The 21319-nt window shown below is 45.5% G+C and overlaps 1 long non-coding RNA gene across 4 annotated transcripts in view; it reads left to right on the top strand.

Annotated features, from left to right (window-relative positions):
- Positions 1–537: 537 nt before the first annotated feature.
- Positions 538–21319, top strand: part of LOC136296323 (uncharacterized) — a 92621-nt gene continuing 71839 nt past the window's right edge. For all 4 annotated transcript variants that reach the window (XR_010722891.1, XR_010722888.1, XR_010722889.1 and 1 more), the window contains exons 1-2: positions 538–651; positions 16651–16858. This is a non-coding gene — a long non-coding RNA (uncharacterized lncRNA). The remainder of the gene's footprint in view (positions 652–16650; positions 16859–21319) is intronic.

Raw genomic sequence — 21319 nt, 5'->3', positions numbered from 1 at the left:
GAAAAGCACAGAACTTGTGAATTTTGGTTTCCAAAATGTGTTTTGCCAGCTCTGCTGAGCAGGGGCTTGCAGCCTAAAGTCACTTTGATGGACTTGTTCTCACAGTGAAACTGGTGGAAATGGTGAAAAGGAGAGAGAAATGCTTCATTTTGAGCTGCCTCTTTCACCAAGCACTTCAGTTACCTTAAAATCTTTAGATCAGAGAAGTCGGAAAGGGCAAGTCTGCAACACAAAGGAGAGCAGGAGAAATGCAGAGCACTCATGGCTGGAGGAAAAATCCATCCCACTGTCCTGGAAAGCTCAGCACTTGAACACTGGAGAGGAAGGGGTGAAATGAAGCTCTCCTGAACAATGTCTTCCAGGGAAAATTCCTTCTTGGCCTAAAGTTTGGCACCAGGAGACAGGTGAGACATTCCTCAATCAGCCTCAATCAGGAGGAAATTGAAAGCAGAGATAGGAACAAGCTGTGGGCAATTTGAATTGCTTTCATTACTCAATTAACTTTGCATCAGTGTGGGTGATGCAGTGATGGGGAGTTCTGATAATGCAGTGAACTCGGGAATCCTCCGGACTTTTAGGACTTTTTGATGACTTGCCTGATAAGAAGAGTGTACTGAGATGAAGACCAGAGTCCCTGGAGGAGCCCTTCAGGTACTGTATTCAAGGAGGATGGCAACTAATGTTTGGAATATAGGTTTCCCTAAGCTTTTAGGCTAACCTCATCTGGACTTTTCTTCTTGCCAGCTACTGTTACTATTGTAAAAATTTTCCCCCTCATTTGAGTGGGGTCAGCTTGGAGTTGCTTTCAGACTGCACCTGCACTCTAGTTTGAAAAACCACTGCACAGAAATTTGCCTTCCTTTCAGAACAGAGACCAGGGAGCAGTAGTGACAGCAGATGGCTCAGAAGGTGTGAACTCAAGAAATTACTATAGCGGGTTTGCCAGCCCAGCAGCTAGGAAGAAGGGGACATGCCATGGGTGACTGAGCTGAGCTACTTTACAAAATCCTGGGCAGGCACCTCCACCTTTCATTGCCAGGGATTGCCTACCAGCATCTCTCTGGTGGCTGTAAATGCCAGAAGAAGAAAGCATGCCATGCATACTTTCAGGAATTATAGGGAGGATCAGGTTTCCCCTGCTCTCCTTCGTGGTGACCCTAGACCCAAGTACATCTAAAGAGGGCTGTCTGAAATGCTTACAAATAGGGTACTTGGAGCCCTTAGGGTCGTAAATAACCATTTATAAAGGCTTTTGAAATGCAGTGATTCTGTCAACACTGCTGTATTCACACTTTCCACCCTCCTCTTTGTTTCTTGTGTTGCTCCGTTGCAGAAAAACACAAAATTGGTGATAAAGCTGCGTTTGAAATAAGGCCTGGCAAACAGACAGATGATTTTGTGTCCTTGGCCACCTGGTGCAGGGAAGGGCCGCCCTGGGTTGGTTGGCCTGTGCCAGGCAGGGATCCACTGATTGCCCTGGCAGGTGGGGATCCTTACCTCTGCCGTGGGGCTCGGGGAGCAGCGCAGGAAGCTCTCTGAAATTGTTAGAGCTGTCCTGCTGGGATACCTTTGCAGTTTCTTTGCTTGGGGAAGCCTCTTCACTTAGCAAGCACGAGAGGGGGAAGAAGGGAGAACGTGCCTCACTTCTCATGCAGGTAGTATGTTTCTACTGTTTTATAATTTTTTTAAGTCTCAGACTGATAAACACTAAACAGTGTGAATCTGTGGGCCTGTGTGTGCCCCGTAAGGCTGTGGCCAAGCCGCGGACGCACCTCTCAAGAGTATTTTTACTGAGAACTCGGTGAGTAATGCATTGAGATGTGCCTCAGGGCATGTGGTGGTGTGCTGGGTGCTTGGATCAGCAAAGCCCTGAGAGTTCCTGAGTTAAAGGTGATTGAGAGTGAACCAGTGATTTGGATTTTATTGACTGGTTATTTTATCTGTATGTGGGAAAAGATCTCTACCTTCCCCTCCAGTTCTCAGCCCTTCTTCAGGTGCAGTTCCACTCCTTTGGTGCTTGCCTTTTGACTTCTTGCCCAGGTTGGTCAAGTAATAGGCCTGTTCCTGAGTGCCTGCCCAGGTCAATGGGAAGTCAGAGCTTCTCTGACCATGCTTTTGTTTGAAGTGCTTCAGGAAACTCTGCAATGTCAGGTCATGTAGGTAGCAATGGTGGATGCTGGAGAGACAGATCACAGGGCAGCAGGGAATGCTCTGCAAGCTCCTGCCCAAACACAGCACTAGTTGCTGGATCCCAACCTGTGAGTTATTTACAGAGCTGTTTGCTTGCAGGATGCACAGGTGTGTAGGGTTGGGGAAAAGTGTGGAGACACAGGTGTCATCTGAATAAGCTGTAAGGGAGCTGGAATTTTCAAAATGCAGGAATTGAGAGCTGCAGAAACTTGCCCTGTGAGAAAGTTTTGAGGAAGGGAAATGAATTATTTTCACAGGTAGCTTCTGGTCCTCTCCTAGTAAAGTGCTGCCTACAAAGAAACTGGGATGGTAGAGGATGATGCCCAGGTCAGCAGGGGAATTGCACACTCAGGAGCCACAGACTCGTGCAGTAAATCCAGGAGAACTAGAACAGGGCAAGCAGGAGAGAAGCACAGGCTGTTACTGGAATCTGCTTATAGCACTGAGATCTGTTAAACCTGTGTGAAAACCCTGCAGCCAAAGGTGTTGGCCAGGAAGCTCAGCAGCATAAGGGAAGTTCAGGGAATTCACAGAATGTTCTGAGATGGAAGGGACCCACAAGGATCATGGAGTCCAACTCTAAAGTGAATGTACAGGGATTAAACCAAGTTCATTGCTTCCAAACAAGCAAATAAGAGGACTATCTCCAACACGAGTTCATTTAGCTGACGGATGATGACTTCTTGTGCCCCTGCGTAGGAGGTAGGATCAGACTGACTTTAATTGAAGTTCCTGGGTCTTCTGGCTCAACTGCCTTGTTTCAAGGATGAATTGCAGTGTATTCTGAGAATGCTCAAGTATAGACTTGAGTGTTGGTGGGTCAGTTGCAATAAAACTTCTCCAAAGTACTGGTGAGATGATGATTAAGCAGTAGCTTGCAATGAACCGTGTGTACTGTATGTAATTGTGTTATATCATTTATAACATAATGATCAACAACAAAGAGGAGCAGCAGGAGAAGGACAGGAGAGGAAGAGAAATGTTTCTGGTGAAGAGTAGAAAATGGTTTTGCGTTGTTTTTTTTCTGGTTTTGTTTTCTTTTTGCAGAGCATGTGGAGGATGTGGGTGGATTGACTAGAACTTATTTAGAGTTCTGTCCCTGTCGTGGCTCTGAGGGAGTGAGCAATGGGTGTTCTGTGCTACCAGGCAGTTTGTTCCTCACAGGCATCACTGTGTAACAGATCTGCGTTACAGCCACCCTTAGCATGCCTGTTAAAATGATAAATCCTGTGTATTGCACAGGGTTCAATGCACTGCAGTTCATGCAAGATGAGTAGGAGAGAAAACGAAGATGCAGAGCAAGGCTACAATTTGCTCTAGGGAGGCACAAGGTCTCCCTGCTTCTCAGTCCCTTTAGCACAGGTGAAAGGAGCTCCCTCTGTGGCCTACCCCGCCCCTTGGTGTTTGCTGGTGTTTTATGTGTTCCTCAAGAGCAGCCTTTTAAACCTGAGCAGCCTGGCATGAGCTGTTTCCATCCTCCTCTGGGATGTCATGGATATCTGTGGCATGACACTGAGTCAAATTGTGTCGCTCAGCTCCAGAGCACACACAAGGCTCATCTAGGCCTTTACAGAAAAGATCCACAATTCCCTTAGTGCCTGTATAGATTTTTCCACAGTGTGGTATTTGGCTGCTTAGTCACAGAGTTATCTTTGTGTTTTAAGAATAGACTTGTCTACCATCTCCTTGGCTGTACAGCAAAAGAATGACTTTATTTGTCTTAGCACAAACACCTTGTATAAGTGTCAAATGTGCCAGCAAAAATGTGCTTAATTAAACAGGCTCCTTAATAGGTTTTGTTATCATTTTAGTGCTCTGCACTTGAGCCACTTCTCTTAAAGGACTGTTTAATGAATTTTTGAGGCTATCTGGCAAGTAATGTTTTTTGCTTGCTTGTTATGTAAAATTCATTAATGCTTCCCTTTGCATGGTGTATATTGAATCACAAATATTATGACTTAATTAGCTTATTGCAATTTATGGGACGTGGATGTAGGTTTTTATTTACTGATCTTATGCAGAACCAACATGTTTAAAACAAGCAAATAGAAACTCGAGTTGTTTTGGTGTCCCTGCTGACAAATACCTCCCCTTGACCCTCATCATCTGGGGACTTTTCCATAGCTTGGCAACCCTTTTTTTTTTTTTTCCATAAAAAGGGAGAAAACATGCTAGAAGCAAGCAAAGCTTTAGTTTTATGCAATTGGTAGGACTCAACCAACCTCATTGCTCTGAGCACAGCACTTTCCATGTGTGTTTTCTTCTTACAAGCAAATCTCTAGTATGCATTTCCTTTTGAGTCCCACAGAAATGTTTTGGGGTAATTTCCTAGCTGGTATACTTGGAAGTACTTCCCTCACCAGTTCTGAGAAAGGGTCAGAGTTGTTTTTCCTCTGCTTCCTTGGGAGTTCAAATTATTCACAGTAGTAGACAGAATTGCTGCTTGTGGGCAGGCACAAATCCACAAGGTTGTGGGTCTCTGAAATGCCTGTGCCAGCAGGGTGAAGGAGGCTCAGTGTGTGTGACAGCTGTGGGCCAGAAAGGGCACGATGTCCCTGGAAAGACCTACCTAGTGCAGGTAGCTCTAGATAACCATCAAAATCATGGTTATCAAAACCATCATGAAGTATCATGTTTCACTTGTACCCTCTGTTTATTCTCCTGTGTCTTTACAACAGCCTGGTGTGAAGCTACCATCCACCCAGGTTATCCTCATTTACCTTCCTAATCAACAGTTTTGCTGGATGGGAAAAATGTGCGTGGGTCAGAAATCACAGTCAAATGGTTTCTGCAGGATGACACCAAGTGTGAGGGGTGTCATGGTACCTGCTCCCTTGCAGTGCCATAGCCTGTCTGGTTTGCACTGGGATGGAGATTGTCTCCTCCACAAATAATGTAGTTATGCTCCTGTCTCACTGGGCTGAGACTGCACAGAGGCAAAATAATAATAACAGCTTGCCTGGAGCATACAAGAAATCTGTGGCAGAGAAACAGGATTCTGCCAAAGATCATAATGGCAGAAACATCCTTTTTCCATTTGTGTTGATTTTCAGATTGCTTCGTGCTCCCTTTCTGAGTTTTACCTTCATTACAATTTGAGAAAAGTTGAGCTGCTTCAGTGGTCTCTCCCCTTCCACTCTTCTTCTCTTCCTACAACTGCCTCATTGTTATTTTTTGCTATGCAGGGCACTGAACTCCTTAGGAAATCAGCTGCTGGTGAAGGCTAGACCTGTTTGGAAACTGTAACCACAAAAGCCAGACTTTCCAGTGTAATCAGGCCATTAAACCTCCTGGGGAATTTTTAAGGCTGGCTTTATCTGCCCTGCAGAGAGAAGTGTGGGGAGAGGCTGTTGCACCATTGTTCCTCTTGCTGATGACACAAACTGGAATTGCTTCTCCTTGAACACTGCCTCCTCCATTGGGGTGAAGCCTGGCTTTGTGTTGTCCTAATCCCTCAGTCCAGACCACAGTGACCACATGAAGTTAGAGTAGTCCTGAGGCTGTTCCCCTGTTCTAACACGTGCCACCAGCAAACTGCTCAACGAGATCAAGTCTTTGACTAGACTCGGACCCAATGTCCCAGCTTCAGCCCAAAATGTTGGTCTGGGAGCAGTCCAATTGAATTTGGACTTCACCAACATAAACAACTGCTTAGAAAATCCAGAGCCTTATTTCTTTATTTTCATATGCTTCGTCCTGTCTTTTGACATTACATGTTTCAGCCCATGACTGTAGACATTGCTGGAAAGAGTCAGTCTCTCTGGGAGTTACAAATGTTCATGCAGTCTCTTCCTCCTTTTTGGATCAGAGGGGTGGATTTGAAGAGAAGAGGAAATTTTCTCATGATGTAAGATTGTTTCAAGATTTTGATTTTCACTATCTTCCTCCCAAACTGCAGTGAGTTTTATTGTAATTTTGTGTTTCCTGGTAATTGACAAAAAAATCCAAACTGGTTGCCAGCAGCAGCAAAGGCACATAAGGTACCCAAACCTCCTAAAATAAGAACAGTTCTGGCCTATTCCAAGATGCTTCCCCCTCCCAAAACATTAAACTGGGAGATTGCTGAAGCTGTTCTGTTCCCATAGCTGGATTAGACCTCAGTGAATCAGCCCTCTGAGAAATTTCCTTGGGGAATTCCTGGCAGGCTGTACCCCAGCATCACTTGCTGACTAAGTTGAGAGCTTCCTCAAGTAGAGCTGCTGTGTAGGACGATGGGTCAAAGCCTTGGTGCTGCAATCTTGGAGCCCGGCCGTGGATCACAACTCAGAGGATGGGGAAAAGCCCTGTCCCATTCTACATCCCTTTTGTCCTCCAAATTCACCAGAGTGTGCGGAAGCTCACTCCTCATCAGCTGTAGGTGGTGGATCTGGGATGAAAGGACACTGCTTTGAGCTCCTGACTGCACTGAGTCCTAGACTGCTGCTCTCCCAGGAATGTCGGTGAACGCTGGGCTGCCTGGGAGAGTGGGGCACCAGGCAGGAGTGTGGGAGCCAAAATATGTACCTGCAGCCTCCCATACACTGGAAAGCCTCTTGCCTGTGGGATGTTGACTGGCCACAAAGCTGCAGAGAACAGATAAAAAGGCTGTGGGGTTTGTGTTGCTTAGGAGCTCACCAAAAGTTCTTGGAATGAACTGGAGAGCAGAATTTATCCCAGGAGGCATTGGACACAGGCAGAGATTTTACTTTTGAGCCTTTAACTTGATTTGCCTCATGTGACATGCCTGCCTTTTCTCTATTTGGAGTTATCTTGTCCTGTTTGTAGCTTTTTAGTGCTCTAATGAAACCCAGCCATGGGGCCAGAAGCCTTTGACTTCTGGCTTGACTGCCTCCAAGACCAGATGTGGCAATTTCACCTCCCAATCTGTCTGATTCAGCCCAGTCCCAAACAGCTTTTAACTGATGAAGAAAAGGAGACAAATGCTTGTCAAAGTTGCTCTGGTTGAAAGGAGAAGAGCTGGGAAAATGTTTTGGCCATCAGGGCTCCAGCTCCCTGCCCAGCCAGGAGGGTTTGCTGCCTGCAGTTCTCAGTAACATGTGTTTGTGTGGGGCCTGTTCTGCACATGCTAATTTTGAGCTGTACGTTTTCTTCCAGGAAATCTTGGCTTTGTAACTTCCTAGGAATAGTTTGTGCATTGGAAAACCCCCTCCTGCCATATGGGAAGGAGCATTCTCCCTTGTACTCTGTAAAAAATACATGAAGTTTTTTTAATTAAATGAACTTCCAAAAACTGTAGACATTTGGAATTTTCAGGGGCATTGATGCAATGGATGTAAATTTGTGACAATTTCTGAGATGTACCTGACAAAACAGTGCAGCTGAGTGGGTGTGTCCCTTGTTTGATCCATGGTGCAAGACACAGAAATCACCAACATGGTTTGGTACCAGAGCAGCTGGTGCTGCTCTGGTGGTGCAGGGTCCATCATTCAACAACCAGTTGATACAACTTCTGTGTAGATGGCTGAGGTAATTTTCCCATGTCTAGAGGCTGCGGCTGGCCCTGTGCCATTGCCTTTATCCTTTCACTTTGTGGTTTCCAAGGCCAGCTGTGCTTGGTTGGGCAATGCATGACAAGGGAATGTCCAAGATGATTAAGACCTGCTCTTAATGTTCATCTGATCAGCTCCCAGTTGCCCTCCCCCAAAGCTGACTTTGCTTGTCAGCCTGGGCACTCCTCACCCTGATTTTTGGGTGTCTTTTTAGTGGAGCAGAGCTAGATTATCTGCATGGAACAAGTGCTGGAGGAAAGACAGGACTTACCTCCTCAGCAAATGGTTTACGCTGGCACATGCTGCTGTTTGCAAGGAATGAGACTTGATAGAGGTCCCATGGGTAAAGCAGGGCTGAGTAAAATGCTGTCAGTGTCACAAAATCTTTGCCCCTTCTGAGGCTCTGTTGTTCCTACAAGGCTGTTTGGATGTTGACTGCGCAGTGTTCTGGTGTCCCTTGTGTGTATGAGGATCAAAGCAAAGCAGTTAGATGACATTTTTCATCTCAAAACTGGAATTACCTTTTCCTGCAGGATGCTTCAGGTGTAAATTTGCTAAAAAAACCCAAACCCAACCAACCCAGTACTTGCCCAAAATTCCTCCCAGGAAGGAGAGTTTGACCAGCAAGAGAGGGGAAGTTTGGGTAATTCTTTTGTAGAATTAATAAGCATTCATTTTTCTGTCACAAACAGTTTCGTTTTACCTTCCTTACCTGAGCAGGTGGGAGGAAAACATGGCCCAGCACTTACAAAAGGGGCTAAGTCTGAGGAGAAATAAATCCTCTCTGCAGCTGCCCTGTGGCAGGCAGCTGGCCAGTACCACCTCCACAAACACCACAAACACTGGTGTGCAGCCAGTGCAGGAGCAGCTGAGTGTCAGCCCAGGCTGGTGGTTCTCCAGGTGCTTTTGGGTGGCATCACAGATTGAATATTTCCCAGAAAGAGAGAATCTCTGTGTAAACACATGCTGAATAAACACAGTCACTCTCTCCATCCAGCCCCATCCTGTCAAGTGTAAGGTGCAGATGCAGGAGCCAAGAGCTCTTCCCAATTAATTCTTTCCCCTCTTGCTGCCTCTCTGTTCTACCTGTGGCGTGCAGGCAAACCAAGGCCAATAGCCCTGGCCAGGATCAGACTGGCCCAGTGCTGCCTCCTCTGCTTCCAGCATCCCTGTGCTCTGGACCTGCACCAAGCTCTCCCTCTTCATGGACGTGCTGGAATTGGGAAAAGGATTGCTGTTACTTTTGCTGAGGCAGAAACAGAATCCAGACCAGCTTGTTGGGTTGTAGGGGAAGAGGGATGTGAAGTAACCAGCTCTTGCTCATATTGGTAATCTGTAGATCTTGGGGGGGGGGGGGGGGGGTGAAGTACATAAGGAAAAATGGGGACTGAATAACTCTTGTGGCCTTCTTTAAAGTGGACATTAAAGGGTCAGGAGTGGTAGAAGGACACCAGCATGTGACAGATCAGCTGTACAAGAGGGTCACTCACTGCTGTTAGAAACACAGGTTTTGGAACTGGAGTTCTGGTCAACTTTGTCTTAGAAAAGCTTAGTGCTTTTTTTTTTTTTTTTTTTTTTTTTCTCTAAATCCAACCTACAGTTAAGGTTTGGGGCGTTGCTCTGTGCTGCTTAAAAATGTACACTGATAGAAGTATTCAAGAAACTGAAAGTAAGGCTATAGGTAAATGTTTTCCATATATTTTTTAGTCGAAAGATGCTTAAGCAGCTCTTGCTTCAGTGGAAAACCCACAAAGTTGTTTGATAGTTTCTGCTGTATATCCGTTACAAGAAGGCTTTGATTGTTTCCCCCTGGCCTTCTCTGGAGCTTCCTGAGGACTTCTGTGGGAACAGGTACAATATTATTTCTGCAGGGAGTATGTGAGCAGAAAAAAAAACAGTCTCTAAAGTGGAATGAAGGATGTCCTTTTAGGACATCCTAAAACCCTTCCCAGTTTGGACTTAGATTTGAGAATTGGACCTCTCTGGAAGGAGGACCTGGAAACTTGAAAAAGCCTTAAGTTGGCTTTTTTGAGTCATAGAAGAATTGTGATTTTTCTGCAAGAGCACAGTATACCCATCCTGTACTAGATGCAGCAGTTGTTTACTCAGTTATATGAACCATACACCTGAAGCACAGAGTGGTGATGATGTAACCTGTGCACTCAGGTCTGCACCTGGTTTTTAGGGGGCTTGAGCCACATATTTAGGATTTTGCTGAAGGAAACAGGAGTGACCTTTGTGTTGTCCAGATTCTCCAGCTCCCATCTACTGCCCTGGCTCCCGTCACACTGGGTTCCTGCAGTGCTGACTTCTATTCCCTTCCCAGGTAGAAAGAAAACTGTGTGTGCTTGTACCCCCTTGGGGCTGAGGCCACCGTGGTGGCACTGTAAGGCAGGGATCTGTGCCATGGCCCTTTTCAGCTCTCTGGCTGGAGTGCTCTGAGGAGTCTAGCATTTGTGTGTGAGATAAATCCCTCTGGCATTCTGTGTTAGAGCTGGATTTACTGGAAACAGGTCCTTGATGAAAACCTTCCTTGCACAACACTTTTCCCACCTACAGGCAGTGGTGCCTGGCACAGTCCAAATGCCTTCGACAGCCAGTTCTTTTGTAGATGTCTGACAAGGAGGCTCCAGATCTGGAGAACAAGGCTTAACTCGAGGCTGCTTTAATTGGAGACAGAGCTGTGGGTCTGTGTATCAATGAGTAGGTGATGACCTTGCGAGTTCCCAGCCCTGCTGACTTGTAATAGCTCCTCAGGGCTCTGTTTGTAAGAGGATTTGTGGAAGCAGTTTGTATTACAGAGTGACAGGTGTAGAGAGCTGAATTTGCAGTCCCAGACCCTGATAGTTTCTGGGAGGGAATGTTGTTTAGTTTCTATTGGAATGTGAAGGTGCTCCTTCAGTACTGCTCTTTTCTAAATGGCTTGGGCTGGGGAGAGACGGTGTATGTAGAGAAGAGAATATGGCATTTCTGCCTTTGGAATTTAATAGTCCTGTATAATTTTGAGGAAGTCTGTGGCTGTTGTTTGGTGCTATTCCTGCTTCCCATGCCAGCCAACACTGCCAGCACAGGTGTATGTCTGCATTCCTGTTGACTCAGCCCTCGGTAAGTTCCTGGTGAAGGCTTCAGTCTCTTCTCCTTTAATTGATGTGGTTTGCTGTGCTCTGATGGAGATTGTTTATGGACTAGACTATGACTTTGGCCCCAGCATGTTACTCATGTCTACACAGATGAGCACAGACAAACCTGAGCTTGTCTGCGTGTGCAAAGATGGAGTTGACTGTGAGCCAGACACCTCTTAGCATGGAGTCAGAGCAGAAGCAGCTGCATGCCAGGCTCTGCTCACAACCCGTGGAAGTACCTTCTGTAGCTGCAATGAAGTCCTTGCTGTGCAGCTCTCCTGTTTTACAGTCATTTGTCAGTAAATCCCATCCAAACGTAAGTGGGTGTTGGGATTTGCAGGTTTCTGGGAGAGACCTCTCCTTACTCCTCTGCCTGATGGCTGCATTTTGGGTGATGAAACAGAGATACAAAATGCAGATAAAACATGGAGATAAGGAAGTATGTAATGACCCCTGTGGATGTGCATATCCAGGCCGGGTGTGAGCCTTTGATTGACTTGATCTCCTGAACTGGAGCCAGGGTGTGTCACCAAGGTCTGACAGGACAGCAGGGGCTGCCTGCTGGAGGGGGCAGCTGGTGGCAAAAGGGAAGGAGCTGGCAAGGAGATCCCCCAAGGAGCATTGTGCCTCAGAAAATGCCAATTGTCTGAGACAGAACAATTTTGTGGGGAAATGTTGGTTTTGATGAATTTCAGTTGCTGAAAAATATTGGACGAAAATGTTTTGAAAATTGTTTGACCTTTTCCAAATGGCAAAGTTTCAATGTTTTTAGGTCCAAATGCTGCTTCAGTTTGATAGCTAGCATTAATTGAAGGTTTAAAAAAATGTTGGAACTGAAATGGAATTCCTGAAAATGAATAGAAACAAAATGTTCTCTTCCTCTTTTCCTCCCCCAGCATTCTTATTTCTGGAGAAATTGTGAGATTTTTTTGACTTTTTAGTTTCTCTGAGCAGAGATATTTAAAACCTCACAAATTGTTGTGGGAGGGCATTCCATCCGGCTCACTATCCACCTGCTCCAATGCAGTTGCTGGTTTTGAAGCAGTTTTTGTTTTATTTCCTGATGGAGCTGCAAGCATTTTTTAGACATTCCAAAGGGAGAGTCTCCAGATCTGCAAAGACACTGGGGTGCAGTCTGTCCCTGCAGGTCTCATCTGTCCAAACCCCTCTGTTGGCTTCCTGGCAAGTCTTGCATCTCCCCATCTGAAAGGAAAGAGTGTGAGCAGTGTGCTTTGATTTGTGCTGTGGCTAAGTGACAAACACACTGTGTTTGCTAAACTAACACCCTGGGAAAGCATGGAATGATCACTCTGAAACATCATGGCTAAAAGGAGCCAGTTGTGTGCACAAGTCGGGCTCACGTCAGAACATAAGGAATATAAGGTAAATAGGGCTGTGCAGCAGAAGATGCCTTAAAAGCCTCACCAAGAAAATGCTGCTCACAGGTCCAGAGCCACAGAGAGCCGGAATGTCATCTGGCTGAAGTGGCTGGAGCAAAACCCGTGCATTGTGACATTTGCACATCTTACAGCCAGGTGAAGGAATTGGGGTGGAGAGAGTAGGAGGGGCTGTGATCTTCCTCCTCTCCAGCTCTGCTTTGGAGTGAAAGTGCACCTTTCCACCTCCTTTCTTAAATGGAAAGGATTAATATAAGATCAGTCATGTGGGGTGTGGTGGCAAACAGGCTGTGCTGTCTCCCCCAGCATCTCAAGTCTGTTGCCATGTCTCTGGCTGATGTAAAGAGCATTCATTGTCCCTCTTTTAGCTGTGCTGTCTTTGCCTTGTCCATCAGGTGATGAGTCACATCATGGTGGTGAGTGGTGATTTCTGACTTCCACATGATGCTGTACTGGATCTGTGTTTGGAGGGCCTTGTTTCTCCTTTTGAGGGGATGTCTGACAGTTTTATTTCATCTCTTGGAGTGTTCTTGGTGGGAACAAAAGTGTGCATTTCAGCCATCTTCATAGCATGTAGGTGCCAGTTTGGATTTTGGCCTTGCACTAAGATGATAGAGTTCAGTTTTGCTTTCGAGGGATGTTTGTGAAGTGTGAAGCCATAGGCTTCAGGAAATTTCTAAAAATTAATTTGTGATAATGGTGAAATGACCCCCTTGATATCAAGGGTGCTCCTAAAGCCCTCCCAAGAGGGCAGCGTGAGTAAGATAAAGTCTGCAACCAATTTAGGGGCTGATAGATGGTGAGGTGTAATGTTCCTATAAATAACAAATACTGGTTTCAGGTTCCTGACAATATTGGTTTTATATTGGTCATTGATTTATTTCTGAAATGTGGAGTATTTTGAAAATCCTTGTCAAGTTGATTTGCCTCAAAAAGGGCTCCTCTAGGATAGCCAGTAACTGGACCTGAATCCTTTCCCTCTTCTCTAATAGCAAAGCCATTTCTTCCTCATTTCCCTGTTGGCGTTGGCAGAAAAGCCAAACATGAAGAGGTTGCAATGTAAACAAACAATTTTTAGGACACTATTTAAGAACAAAGTAATGGCAAACAACAACAACAGGAAAATCTGAGGGATTTAAAAGATGTTTTTCCTCTTTCAGATGGATACCATTATGCTGGGAGAATGAGTGGATACAAGAAAGGGGATCTGGCATGGAAAAATTAGAAAACATAATTTCTCAGAGAGGCGCAGACCTGAATTCTCTCTACTATATGTATTGACTATATTCAGTGCAATAATTGTGAAGTAATTTCTTTCAACTCACCTAATCCTTCTAACAGATTTCCCTGGTAAACTCCTCTTGTCAAAGTACTTATTGCATCTTAATGCGTCTCAGAAAGAAGTCTGCTTTCAAAAATGCACCTTGCAGGGATTTTTATTTTGCGTACCCATGTAACTTGGGTCTTGGCAGCCATTCGCTCTGTTTGAATATTCCTCTGGCTGAATATTTGCTCCTTTGAGCAGAGTATAGGCAATGCTGTGTTCCACTGGTGCGTTTTTTGTGCTTCAAATTCACCTTGAGCTGAGTGGGTAAAACTGTGTCTTATACAAGTAGCTTGTGTTCTTCTGGGCAGTTCCCTTGCTGAATGGGATGTAAGGTTTGTACCAAGAATTTATAACCCTTTCCCCTCCCCTCTGGTTTTCCCTAAAAGTTCACATTGCTTTCATTTCTGCTTTTTCTCCAAAATACGTAAATGGACATTTAAAAATTAGTGTTGTGAGCACACACCACAAGAACCTGGGGCTGGGCTGCGTCCGAACAGAAAGATGGGTTGCCCTTTTTCTTCACTGTGCTGTTCTCCCTTTCAGCCTTTCTAGACCCTACATATTTAAAAAGAAAAGAAAAATTAGCCAAATTTTTCAAAAAACTGGACACCTGTATTGCACCATCTTTTTCTGCTGTGGGTATTACCTTTAAGAACTGGAATCCACTTTTTCTCCACTATCATGCCCAGAACCTGACTGTTACCATGAAAAAGGGCTAGAAACTCAGATTCTGAGAAACTCAAAGTCTTTGGCTTATAAGGAGCCCTTCAAATAATTTCTAAACATCTTATGGGGTTTTACAACCATTACATTTTTTACTTTCATTTTGGATTCAAAGAAATCCTCGGACTTAAAGTTTAAAAATCCACTCACCAATTCTATTCTTGTACCAGCTTGTCAGGTTCCATCAGAACTACTCAGTCACTTCCATGTTAATTTTAAGCTGCTGTATTAACTGGTCAGAAAATCTTGCGAAGGATCTCAACTGGCTACAAGAGCAAAAGCCAGGATTTATTCAGACTTGGAAGTTTCTCAATTTTTTGGAGATCACTGCAGAATTTGAGCTGTAGCTTGAAAGGCTGAGGGTTGCATGTGTGTAAAATAAGATGGGCAATCACAGATCTGTAATGTAACCTGATTCTTTGCATTTTTGTGTTCCCTGAATGTGTTTACAGTTACGGAAAACAGTAGTTTTTCCATGAACACACTGCTCTTGGAGCTGTTTCTTAGATTTTCTATCATCAATGCTCTCTTTATTATTTTCTGCAGATGTAACTCTGCATATGAGATTTCCAAAGACAAATAATATCTTCTATTTTCTGGGACTTCGGAAAGCAGCAAGGAAAGCCAAACCAATCCTGTCCCCATGTTGACGTTCTCTTTGAAGAATGATTGCTTTGTGGTTTCTTTAGGGCACAGCTTCAAGTTTGGAAGCAAATGCAAAGTGAACAGACTCTGGCCAGCAATTCCACCTGCCAGCAGGGTGCATTTCTTAGGTTTTACTGCTGGTGTGCCCAGAACCCTCTCTGCAAGACACTAACAAAGCAATTAATGGAAAGGGCTTGTAGATAACCCCCTAGAGATTAGCTGGTCTCCTTTTCATGTAAAACTCAGCATTCAGAGAAACCTGATGCAGTTGGCTTTCTAGGATGACTCCTTGTAAGTCCCAAAGCACCTGGACTTTGGGCAGTTATCCTTCTCTGTTTCTTTTAAAATGCATCAGAAATGTGACCTGTCTAAAAATATTAATTACCACGAGCTCAGACCTGGCACTGCTGCAGGCAATGCTTGCCAGGGGAATGGCAGCAGTATCAGGTAGAGCAGCAGCTCCCTTTTAATGAGAGGAGAGGAGCTTGCTGGTTTGGCTGCTTTAAGCAGCTTTCTTTGAAATATTGTCTCCAAAATGTAGGAAGAGAAGAAAGCCACCTCCTGTAGCTGTGCTTGGAGACCACAGAATCATAGAATGGTTTGGTTTGAAATGGACCTTAAAGACAATCTTGTACCAAGACCTTGCCATGAGCAGAGACACCTTCAACTAGTCCAGGCTGCTCAGAGCCCCATCCAACCTGGCTTTGAACACTTCCAGGGATGGGGATCCACAGCTTCTTTGGGCAGCATGTGCCAGTGCCTCACCACACAAACAAGGAAGAATTTCTTCCTAATATCTAACCTTGCCCTTTTTCCATTTAAACCTTCTGAATGGGGAACCACTTTGAGTCTGTTGGCAGCTCTGGCTCAGGTAGGAAAGAAGAGGTCACAAGCAGCATGATCCCATGAGGCATCAGAACACTGTCAGTCTCTGTCACAAGATTTAGTTAAGCCACTTGAATTTTCACAAAGCTGCTGCCTCCGAAGGAAAGGAAATTTCCAGACACAGATGAGAACAGAGCCTGAAGCTGCTGAAGTGTGATGCCACTGGGTGTCAGGGTTGTGGACTGACTTGGGAATGCACCACATCTGCATGAGGCTTTACCAGAGCCCAAAAGTTGTGCTTTTGCTGTGTCTGCCAGCAGTGCTGGCTCTTCTGTGACACCTCTGTGTGTGCCTGAGGGAGGAGTGCTCTCTGGTGAGAGGGTCATTAGGAAGGGTGACCTCGGGAGAGTCACAGGTGCCTCCTTTGTAATCTGCCCATGGTGATGCAAGTTTAAGGTCAAAACTTGTCACCCAGGATTTTGTTGGTGTGTGTACTTTCTACCCTGGGCTGCAAAAGATCCAGCAACATAAAACTGTGGGTTTCCCATGGAAAAAACTGTGCAAGATACAGATGGTTGTATACTTTCTCATCTTACTGTATTGACTCTTTGCTGTTCTCTCCCCATTCCAGGCCAAATCGCAGTTTCAAAAACCCCTTGGTCATAATATTGATAAAGACAAATGGATATGTTATTTTAAAATCCTGGTAATTATAAAAGGGAAGGTTTTTCAAGACACTGGTTATGATACTTGAAGATGTGGCAGTGATAACTGTGCAATGGGAAGCAAAAGAAGTTCTCTCCCAGATGAATTAGAGGATGAGTAAGAGCAGCCTGCCCGTCCAAGTCCTCCCCAGGGCTCTGGTGGGATCTGATACATCTCCCCCTTCCTGTCTGAATTTGCAGCATGACTCTTGTGTGATTATTTCACAGGTCTCTGCTTGAAGCTGGCCCTGCCCTTGGACCACCTGTGCCTTCTCTCCAAGCTGTGCTCACTGAGTGTGCATGTCCTGGATGAAACCAAGGCTGAGACTGACACAGTGGTGCTTTTGGAATGGCGTTCCAAGCCTGAAACGAAGCTGCTGTGCTTTGCTGCGGCCTCTGTATCTGGGGATTGTGGTGATGGTGGAAAACAGATACGGTAAGAAAAAACCGAGAGTGGGACGCACAAAAGGTTAATGTGCTGGTGCAACAGGCAGGCCCGGGGAGGGGGAGAGGCAGGAAGGGGTTTGCAGATGCAGCTTTTCTGTGCTCTTATCTACCCCTCTGGCAGCAGCCTCGGCGAGAGGCTCGGCTCGTTGGGAACCGGCCCAAAGCTTTAATGAAGGCGGCCGGGGAGGCGCAGCGCGTTCCTGGCTCTCAGGGGGCCCTTTGTCTCTCAAGGCTATCGGCTTTCTCTGAGGAGACACATCATCACCCGGCTCTGAGCTGGATAAGGGCTTTTGAAGTTTTCTGTTTGATATGCGTCACTGCCTCCGTCACACAACACAAGACCTTCTCTGGTTTTATCCTTTCGCTGCTGCAGTTTCACCCACTTGGTATGGCAACCAGAGATAAAACAGAGCTGAACCTCATGAGTCTTGAAATAACTGGAGTTTGGGGAATGTGGTTTCCTAGAGAGAGCAATTAGCACCTTCAGAAGGTCTTAGCAGGAGTGAGGATGATGACTCTCTCCCTCCCATGCACAATCTGGGTTTTATTTCATGTAACCAGCTCGCTGACGGTCTCAGCTCCTCTCCCCAGATCTGGCAGTTGAGTTGTGCTTTCTGGGGCTGTCCTGGCTTCAGCTTTTTGCCTGTGTTTGGCTGTCCCAGGCAGGTGCAGCATCCTGTCCTGGGCTCAAGCACGGCTCCGAGGTCAGGGCATCCTGCAGGTATCTCTGGAGGCCACGCAGCCCCCACGATGACAACAGCGCTGACTGTAGTAAAGTATTTGTTGTTCGAGTTGAGGCTTTGGTCACCAATGCCTGGTAAAGACACACAAGCAGAAACCAATCTGGGCTTTCAGAGTCGTTGTTGATTATTTAGGGAGGGAGATTCCTGGTTTCTCTATCAGTGGCAGGAGGATGCTTATTCCTGGTTTCTCTATCAGTGGCAGGAGGATGCTTAGAATGTGTTCACTGGAGTGATGGGCAGGCGGATGACAGTTCTCCTTCCTTTTTCCCAAAGGCACATAGCTCCTGCTAATGGAGCAGTAAGACCAGTCAGCAGGGCAGTACCTGGGCATGCTGGGTGGGATGACCTACCTTGGTGACTCGTGAGCCAGGATGTGTGAGCAGCTGGTGTCCGGGTGACACCAGGGCGCTTGCAGAGTTAATGTTTGACGGACCTGTGTGTCAGGTGACCTCTTGCAGTTTAGAAGTCAAGTCATGCATGGAGTCAACCAAAGGAAGAAGTCATGTGGAGGGGTGGGGTGAGGTACTTGGCCAAGAGGCAAAGCAAACAAATGATGAATGAGTTAAAACAACACTTCTGGTTATAACCAGAAGGAAGGCTCTGCTAAGAAGCTGTCTCCAGTCTCTTATTGTCTTGCCATTTCTAAGTGGGGGAATTGTGAGCACAATGAACTGTGCAAAATCAATAATAAAATACATTCACCTTGGATCTTGTTATATCTGCTGTGCAAGCAAACAGTATTTCCCATGATTGCTGAGAGGAAAATGCTCATTAAAAGAGCTGCTATTTAATTGGCCTAGGTTCATCTTTATCTAATAGTCAACAGCAGACAAATGAGTCTGAAAAGAAAAGCTCTGGAGGGTTGAAGTGATTTGACCAAGATTGAAATAAACCCAGCTTGAAATCACCTCTTGTAATTCCCAGCAGAAGGAGCCTGCCCAGCTGACCAAAAAAAAAAAAAAAAAGCCTCTTACTTGTGTTGCTGGCAAAGACCCTCAGCTCAGAGCAGAATACAAATGTCTCATTTTAAAGAAATTACTCCTGTAGAGCTTGTCCTGGTGCTTATACACCCACATGAGCAGTGATGACTTGGAGAGGACTGCAGCAAACCAAACTGAGGCGAGATTCAGGTGTGCACAGAACCTGGACAGTAAAATTCCCGTGAGAGGACTGCACTGAGTTGCTGGGATGTACTCAGCAGTGTTTTTGTTCATTGTGAGGGTGGGACGTGAACCTGTCCTGGGAGAGAATTCGCAGCACATCCAAGGGGGTTGAGGGCAGGCTTCTGTGCCTGTTGGTGCCTCTGCTCAACACAGCACATTTCTGCAGATTTATCCCCAAGCTTTCCTCTTTTGGGAAATTCAGCCTCTGAAAGATACAGTCCCTGCATACTGTGGTTTTAGGATCAGGCCTTGTAGATGCTTAAAGTGCAGCAGGGGTGTCATTCCTGAGCAACATCTGAACCCTGCAGGATAGAGGCAAGGTAAAAATGGATGGTGCTTTAATGGCAACTGTGTGTGTGTGAATGAAGCGGGGGATGTAACTCATCCCTGTCACCTCTTTTTACAGGATGGTACTGGCCAGATAAGCTGGTGTCAGGAATGCTACTGGCAGTTTCCCCCTGTTCCTTGGAAACTGTTCCTGTTCAAAACTGAGGAAACTCACGAGACAAAACTTGGGAAGAAATCAGGTTTCACCTGCTGAACAAAAACACAATTCAGTGTCATGTCTTGGGATCCTCTGATGTTTCTGGGGATACCAAAATATTGAAGAGCCTGTGGTGAAGTCTTGACTTTTGCTATCTGTAACAAAGTGGCTTTACAGTTGATATCCCTGTCTCATGAAGTCTGGCATGGAGTAAATCACACCAGCAGGCACTGATCTCTACTCTCTATGGCTCAGGTGAATATGCCCATGTAGCTGACAGGGCAGCCAGGGCAGCGTGTGTTAGCAATGGTTTCCCCAGGTTGAAGGGAGATTGGCTCCCTGTCCATGTCCTACAAGGACATTCGTGATTGACTGACAGCTCCTGGGATACCCACTTGTCACCTGCAATCCTCCTGCACATGCCATTGTTACCTCCAGAGCAGACATTGCTTTCCTAAGGAGGAAGGAATCAGGTCAGGCTGTTTCTGGGGAAGCATTTACTGCACACTCCTGGGGCTGACAGCTTAGCTCCTCTGACAAACTTGTGCCTGAGATTTAAGAGACAAAAATACAGTGTTTGTTACAAGTGATTGCCCCTGTCCTCTTCAGTCCATATCATTTTCTAGTCTGACACAGCCAAGCTATCGAATCAGTGCTTTTAGAGGCTGGATTCATTTTATTTGTGACCAGGCAGTCCTGGGGACACAAGCTGCCAAGAATCTGTCAATAATCAACCAGAGGATATCTTATCTTTTTTTTTCCTTGGCTAAACACATTGTAAGGGCTAACACACCATGAATAATAGATAGTCATAAAAAAACCCACATCCCCTGTAAATCTGTCCCAGCTGTTACTAGGCTAAATTTATGACAGCAATATTTAATCAACTGTTTTCAAGAAGAGGGTTACAAAAACACTGTGCTAAAAGTGGTGGGTCTAGCAAAAGTTTTCGTCTTTCTAGCCTATAAGGGTCCTGCAGTTGGAGAAATGAGAGCAGTGATATGGATAGACTTAGGGGATTTGTTTTTGTTTTAATCCACAGCCATGCTGGTGTGCTGTCTCACCTGAGACAACCCACAGGAAATGGATTTACAATCTCTGTGTTTTGTGTAGTGTCTGTCTGGTAAAAGCAATGCTTGAGAAGTCTGACTCTGCTCTTGATAACCTCTATCTCTTGCTTTTCGGATCTTTGTTTTTTCCTATATTATGAGATGTAGAGAACTCATTTGCTATGGTGGTTGAGATGTTAACTGCTGTACCTTTTACTAGGTGTCTACCGCTGCATTAAGGAAACCTGAATTCCCATTAATTTTCATTTTAATTTGTACTTATCTGGTGATCTCTGTGGTGTCACACCTCATCCTGTTGTCCACTGGAGCTCTAGATTTTAGCCTTTTCCCTGTTCTCCAGATTTTTCACATGCTGCCTGATTCAGGAGTCTGGCAAATCATAGGTGAGCACTTTTCTACCCTTAGAACATCCTTTGTGAAAACAATAGCTTGAATAAATGAATAGAAATTTTCATTTCCATTCTGGTGTTTGAGACTTCAGGGTCCATTTATTAACTGGCCCTCTGTGCAGCAGTGAGAGCTGTTACTTTTACTTAGCAACATGGCTCCATTAGCTACAGCTCCAAGAAAAAATTAGTAGTCCTGGTGGAAGACTGAGAATCATAAATAGTCTCATCCAAAAAAGTTGGCACGGAAAAGGGATCATGTCAAGTCAATGTGTTGAGATTTAGGCTGAGGAATGTTTCTTCACATTGCTAAGGAGCTTGGAGCAGGTATCTGAAGTGCCTCTTCAGAGCCTCAAGCTTAGTGGAATCCAGAATTATGGGAAGTCATCAAGGTGATTTCTGCATCCAAGCAGCTCTGGATACAAATGCATGCAGATTCAGATAAGGGTGATCAAATCGTGTGCCCCAGGCTGGAAGATGATCTCAGCAGGGGTTGGGAAAGCCCTGCTTCCCAGTCCTTCCCACTGCTCCCCACTGGGGCTGGCCAGTGGCCACACTTTGCCATCGATTTGCCTGTCAAGCTATTGGGGAAGCAAAGCTCCAT

The sequence above is a fragment of the Chamaea fasciata genome, unplaced genomic scaffold (assembly GCF_029207755.1).
Source record: "Chamaea fasciata isolate MVZ Bird 193981 ecotype frontalis unplaced genomic scaffold, bChaFas1.0.hap1 SCAF_13, whole genome shotgun sequence".
Classification (NCBI taxonomy): Eukaryota; Metazoa; Chordata; class Aves; order Passeriformes; family Sylviidae; genus Chamaea; species Chamaea fasciata.
Note: the sequence above shows the minus strand (reverse complement) of the source record. Positions and strands in the feature narration are given on the sequence as shown.